Below are 6819 nucleotides of genomic sequence, written 5' to 3'. Positions count from 1 at the left end.
ATGACAGATCACCGCTCCCTGTCATCGGGAGCAGTGATCGCTGTCATGTGAGTGGTAGCCCCTCCCCCCCTACAGTTAGAATCACTCGCTAGGACACACTTAACCCCTTGATCGCCCCCTAGTGTCCAACCCCTTCCCTTCCAGTGTCATTTACACAGTTATCAGTGCATTTTTACAGCACTGATCGCTGCATAAATGACAATGGTCCCAAAATAGTGTCAAAAGCGTCCGATGTGTCCGCCATAATGTTGCAGTCACGATAAAAATTGCAGATCGCCGCCATTACTAATAAAAAAAAAAAGAATAATAAAATGCAATAAATCTATCCCCTATTTTGTAGACGCTATAACTTTTGCGCAAACCAATCAATATACGCTTATTGCGATTTTTTTTTTTTTTTTTTACTAAAAATATGTAGAAGAATACGTATAGGCCTAAACTGAGAAAGAAATTTGTTTTTTTATATATTTTTGGGGGATATTTATTATAGCAAAAAATCAAAAATATTGCTTTTTTTTTTTCAAAATTGTCGCTCTTCTTTTGTTTATAACGCAAAAAAATAAAAACCGCAGAGGTGATCAAATACCACCAAAAGAAAGCTCTATTTGTGGGGGAAAAAAAAGGACGTCAATTTTGTTTGGGTGCAACGCCGCACGACCGCGCAATTGTCAGTTGAAGCGAATTGTCAGTGCCGAATCACAAAAAGTGCTCTGGTCAGGAAGGGGGGTAAAATCTTCCGGGGCTGACGCGGTTAAAGACGGCCCTGGGTATGTCTGTGTATTGGAGTGGATGGAGACTGTAACCGGATGGCATTGTTTGCTCTGTGTATTATAAACAATGTATCACCATGGATTACACCGCTACACCATTAACCCCCTTCATGACGAAGGTAAGCGAAACTTAACGCGTGAAACCAGTTTAGCAACTTTGTCATGTCTTAGTAAATCTGCACCTACCAGTACTGTATATATACATATATTTAGCTGCACATTTCTTGCCATTTCCATAGCATACCACCAAACAACAAACCAAATGTAATTCTCCACCTCCTGACGATCGCAGCCGTACAACACATGAGGGCGATATTTCTTGTTTGTACCCGTTGTAGGGACCAGAAATAATGGGGCGCTGTAATACTGGGGAGCCCAGGGATCACCGGCCAGCCACGTTGGTAAAAGCAAAGCATTCTTTTATTACTCAAAAGGAAACCAGAAACAGCTTGAGGGGCAGCACAAACCAAAAAGCGGTGTGCACTCGTGGTACAAGAATCAAATGTTTGGCTCACCGCCTGCAAAACTTGTCCCTTAACAGGGTTATGTCTCTCCATCCGCCTCACGGGGGGGCCAGAAAGGAGGTTGTCAGCTGCTTAGCAGAGTCTCAGTCATAGGCAGTCCTGTCACTAGGGTTGCCACCTCTCCGGGATTCACCTGGACATTCCTGGGGGCACTTGATGTAAGGGAGCACTCTACTGGGGGCACCTGATGTAAGGAGGCACTCTACTGCGGGCACCTGATGTAAGAGGTCACTCTGATGGAGGCACCTGATGTAAGAAGACACTCCACTGTGGGCACCTGGTGTAAGGAGGCACTCCACTGTGGGCACCTGATGTAAGGGGGCACTCTACTGGGGGCACCTGATATAAGAGGTCACTCTGATGGAGGCACCTGATGTAAGGAGACACTCCACTGTGGGAACCTGATGTAAGGGGGCACTCTACTGCAGGCACCTGATGTAAGGAGACACTCCACTGGGGGCACCTGATGTAAGGGGGCACTCTACTGGGGGCACCTGATGTAAGGGGGCACTCTACTGGGGGCACCTGATGTAAGGGGGCACTCTGATGGGGGCATCTGATGTAAGGGGGGACTAAACTGGGGGCACCTAATGTAAGGGGACACTCTACCAGGGGCATATTTCTCTAGACAGATCTCCTATTACAAGTTGGATTAGCAGCAAGGATGGGAAGTGTTATCAGAATGGGGGATTTTAACTATCCAGACATAGACTGGGCGGAGGGAACCACGCATTCATCTAAGGCTCGCCAGTTCCTAAATTTCTTACAGGACAATTTCATGGTTCAGATGGTAGATGCACCAACTAGAAATAAAGCGCTACTAGATCTACTGATTACCAACAATACAGACCTGATCACGGATGTGGAAATACGGGGAGATTTAGGTAACAGCGATCAAAGGTCAATTGGCTTCAGTATAAATCACACAAATAGGAAACATAAGGGGAATACAAAGACACTGAATTTCAAAAGAGCCAACTTCCCTAAACTACGAACCTTGCTAGAAGGCAGAAATTGGGATAAAATCTTAGGAACAAAGAATACGGAGGAGAGATGGGTTTGCTTTAAGAGCATATTAAATAAGGGCATTAGCCAATGCATCCCATTGGGTAATACATTTAAAATAGTGAACAAAAGTCCTGGATGGCTTAACTCCAATGTAAAAATGCATATAAAAGCAAAGGAGAAGGCCTTCAAAAAATACAAGGTTGAGGGATCATCATCAGCATTCAGACTTAATAAAGAATGCAACAAGAAATGTAAGGGTGCAATAAGGGCGGCTAAGATAGAACAGGAAAGACACATAGTGGAGGAGAGCAAAAAAAAATCCCAAGAAATTCTTTAAAGTGGATGTAAACCCAATGTCATCCTTTCTAAACTCCTGCCATAGGGGTTCTCTATAAGGAAATACACGCCTCTTGCATGTATCTTTACCTGTCAAATGTCTCCCCTCTGTCTGTTATGAGACCCGAAAAACTGCAGATTCTGTGGGCGGTGTCTGTTGTCTGGAGCTCAGTGGGTGGTGTCGTGATGTCAGTAGACTCCCCGCCCACCTCTACACTCCCCTTGTCAATATGCATTTTCTCCTGTGTATTTCTAACACTGAACTTCTGCTATGATCTCTAACATCCAGTGAAAAGACAGGAAAGTAACCACATGACTTCAGCATGCCAAATCATGGTGAGGTGTGGAACAGCCAATCCTTGCAGAGCTGCTGAAGAAAGGAGTGGGGGAGGGAATTAAAAAATAATGCATGTCTTAGGCTAGTGCACGAGATGTAAATCACCTGTCACTCACAGCAAGGGGGAGGAGCTGACAAAGTTTTTCCCAGTTTGTCAAGATTTTTCTCACTGAACAATAAAAGAGGATTGGCTCAGAGATGGATTAACTCTGTGTGGCAAGACTGGGCTCAAATGATAGGAAATCTTATACTCCACAGTATGATATAAAAAAAAAAAATTTTTTTGCGGGTTTACATCCACTTTAAGTATGTAAACAGTAAAAAAGGGAGGACAGACCATATTGGCCCCATAAAGAATGAGGAAGGACATCTGGTTACAAAGGATGGAGAGATGGCGAAGGTATTGAATTTATTCTTCTCCTCAGTCTTCACGAGTGAATCGGGGGGGCATCAGTAACCAAAACTGCAGTGTTTATCCTCATGACACAACACAGGAAGCACCTCCATGGTTAACAGAGGACAGAATTAAAATTAGACTTGAGAAACTTAACATTAATAAATCACCGGGACCAGATGGCTTGCACCCGAGGGTACTTAGGGAACTCAGTCAAGTGATTGCCAGACCGTTGTTCCTAATTTTTACTGACAGTTTACTGACTGGAATGGTACCAGCTGATTGGAGAAAAGCCAATGTAGCACCAATATTTAAAAAGGGCCCAAAATACATCCCTGGGAATTACAGAGCAGTTAGCCTAACATCAATAGTATGTAAACTCTTGGAGGGGATGATGAGGGACTATATACAAGATTTTAGTAATAAGAACGGTATCATTAGCAGTAATCAGCATGGATTCATGAAGAATCGTTCTTGCCAAACCAATCTATCAACCTTCTATGAGGAGGTGAGTTGCCATCTAGATAAAGGAAGGCCCGTAGACGTGGTGTATCTGGATTTTGTAAAATCATTTGACACAGTTCCCCATAAACGTTTACTGTACAAAGTAAGGTGCGTTGGCATGGACCATAGGGTGAGTACATGGATTGAAAACTGGCTACAAGGGCGTGTTCAGAGGGTGGTGATAAATGGGGAGTACTCGGAATGGTCAGGGGTAGGTAGTGGGGTTCCCCAGGGTTCTGTGCTGGGACCAATCCTATTTAATTTGTTCATAAACGATCTGGAGGATGGGATAAACAGTTCAATCTCTGTATTTGCAGATGATACTAAGCAAAGCAGGGCAATAACTTCTCCGCAGGATGTGGAAACCTTGCAAGAAGATCTGAACAAATTAATGGGGTGGGCGACTACATGGCAAATGAGGTTCAATGTAGAAAAATGTAAAATAATGCATTTGGGTGGCAAAAATATGAATGCAATCTATAGACTGGGGGGAGAACCTCTGGGGGAATCTAGGATGGAAAAGGACCTGGGGGTCCTAGTAGATGATAGGCTCAGCAATGGCATGCAATGCCAAGCTGCTGCGAACAAAGCAAACAGAATATTGGCATTAAAAAGGATCAACTCCAGAGATAAAACGATAATTCTCCCGCTCTACAAGACTCTGGTCCAGCCGCACCTGGAGTATGCCGTCCAGTTCTGGGCACCAATCCTCAGGAAGGATGTACTGGAAATGGAGCGAGTACAAAGAAAGGCAACAAAGCTAATAAAGGGTCTGGAGGATATTAGTTATGAGGAAAGGTTGCGAGCTCTGAACTTATTCTCTCTGGAGAAGAGACGCTTGAGAGGGGATATGATTTCAATATACAAATACCGGACTGGTGACCCCACAATAGGGAGAAAACTTTTTCACGGAAGGGAGTTTAATAAGACTTGTGGCCACTCATTAAAATTAAAAGAAAAGAGGTTTAACCTTAAACTACGTAGAGGGTTCCTTACTGTAAGAGCGGCAAGGATGTGGAATTCCCTTCCACAGGCGGTGGTCTCAGCGGGGAGCATTGATAGCTTCAAGAAACTATTAGATAAGCACCTGAATGACCGCAATATACAGGAATATACAATGTAATACTGACACATAATCACACACATAGGTTGGACTTGATGGACTTGTGTCTTTTTTCAACCTCACCTACTATGTAACTATGTAGTATGCACTAGATTTACCCCACTCCCCCTTCATGACCAGGCCATTTTTTCCGATACGGCACTGCATTACTTTAACTGACAATTGCGCGGTCGTGCGACGCTGTACCTAAATAAAATTGATGTCCTTTTTTTACCCCACAAATAGAGCTTTCTTTTGGTGGTATTTGATCACCTCTGCGGTTTTTATCTTTTGTGCTATACACAAAAGATTCAACAATTTAAAAAAAAAAAAAAATATATATATATATATATATATATATATATATATATATTTACTTTCTGCTATAAAACATCCAGTAAAAAAAATGTAAAAAATCTAATTTCTTCCAGTATGTATTCTACTATATGTGTGTTGGTAAAAAAAAAAAAAAAAATCCCAATAAGTGTATATTGATTGGTTTGCGCAAAAGTTTCAGCGTCTACAAATTATGGGATATATACTGGAATTTTTATTTATTTATTTTTTTACATTAGTAATGGTGGCAATCAGCGACTTGTAGCTGGACTGCGACATTGCGGCGGACATTCTGACACTAACTGACACTTTGTGGGGACCAGTGACACTTATACAGTGATCAGTGATTAAAAAATATGCACTGTCACTGTACTAATGACACTGGCTGGGAAGGGGTTAAAACATTTAGGGTGATCAAAGGGTTAACTGTGTGCCTAGCCAGTGTTTTTGAGTGTAACGGGGGGGGGGGCGCTTTTACTAAGGGAAGTGAAGGAAAGAAAATCCATAATTTCCCCCGTCAGAACGGAGCTCTGCCTTGTTTACATAGGTCACAGATCAGTGCATTTGCACCTCACTGCGGCTTGCGACTTCATTTAACAGAAGTCTATGCAAATCGCAATGAAATTGGGAAAAAAAAAGGAGCGCAGGAACCTTTTCCAAAGTCGCTGGGACATGAGTCGCGGCGTTATGAGCGGTTCTATTGCCGGCAATGGGATCCAACTTGTCATGCGATTTGGAATTGTGAAATCGCATGACAAATCGCACCGGCGTGAAACACAGTATATCCGCGCGCCTTCAGAGCCAAAGAAAGGAATCACGTACAGGTATGTGATTTTGCGCTTAAGGGCCGCCCTGCCGCAGTATATGTACGTGGGGTCGGTCCTTAAGCACAAAATCTGTACGTGATTCCTTTCTTTGGCTCTAAAGGCTCGCGCACGCGCCGCCGGAGACCCGCTCCCTCTGTGATTGGACACAGCGGGAGCCAATCAGAGAAAGGCAGAACGGCGGTCTGCCTATGTAAACAAGGCAGATCGCCGTTCTGCCAGTAAGACAGAGATCCTGTGTTTCTGCTAAGCAGAAGCCCCTCCCTCTTAGTTAAGCTCCTCCCCCGCGCAGTTAGTAATCACTCCCAGGGAACACAATTAACCCTTTGATCGCCCCTGATGTTAACCCCTTCCCTGCCACTAGTGTCATTAGTACAGTGACAGTGATTTTTTTTTTTTACAATGTTGTATATATATATATATAAAACTCAGCAGAACTGGCACACAAGGCCTTATAATGGTCCATTTATTTCCTATTTATTTCCTATGGCTGGGTAGAAAAGCAGGAAGAATTGCAACCACGTGACCAGTTGGAGACCAATCAAAGGATGAATGACAGAGTGGGCGTCTGACAGCTCTGGTGGGGCGCACGCGCAATGCGCACTGTTGAAGCCGCCGCTGTCAACCTTTCACCTCCCAGCGTGCAGCGCGGGATGAGCGGCGCAGGCGTACTATGCCAACTTG

The sequence above is a fragment of the Aquarana catesbeiana genome, linkage group LG07 (assembly GCF_042186555.1).
Source record: "Aquarana catesbeiana isolate 2022-GZ linkage group LG07, ASM4218655v1, whole genome shotgun sequence".
In the NCBI taxonomy this organism is placed as follows: domain Eukaryota; kingdom Metazoa; phylum Chordata; class Amphibia; order Anura; family Ranidae; genus Aquarana; species Aquarana catesbeiana.
This window is presented reverse-complemented; position numbering follows the sequence as displayed.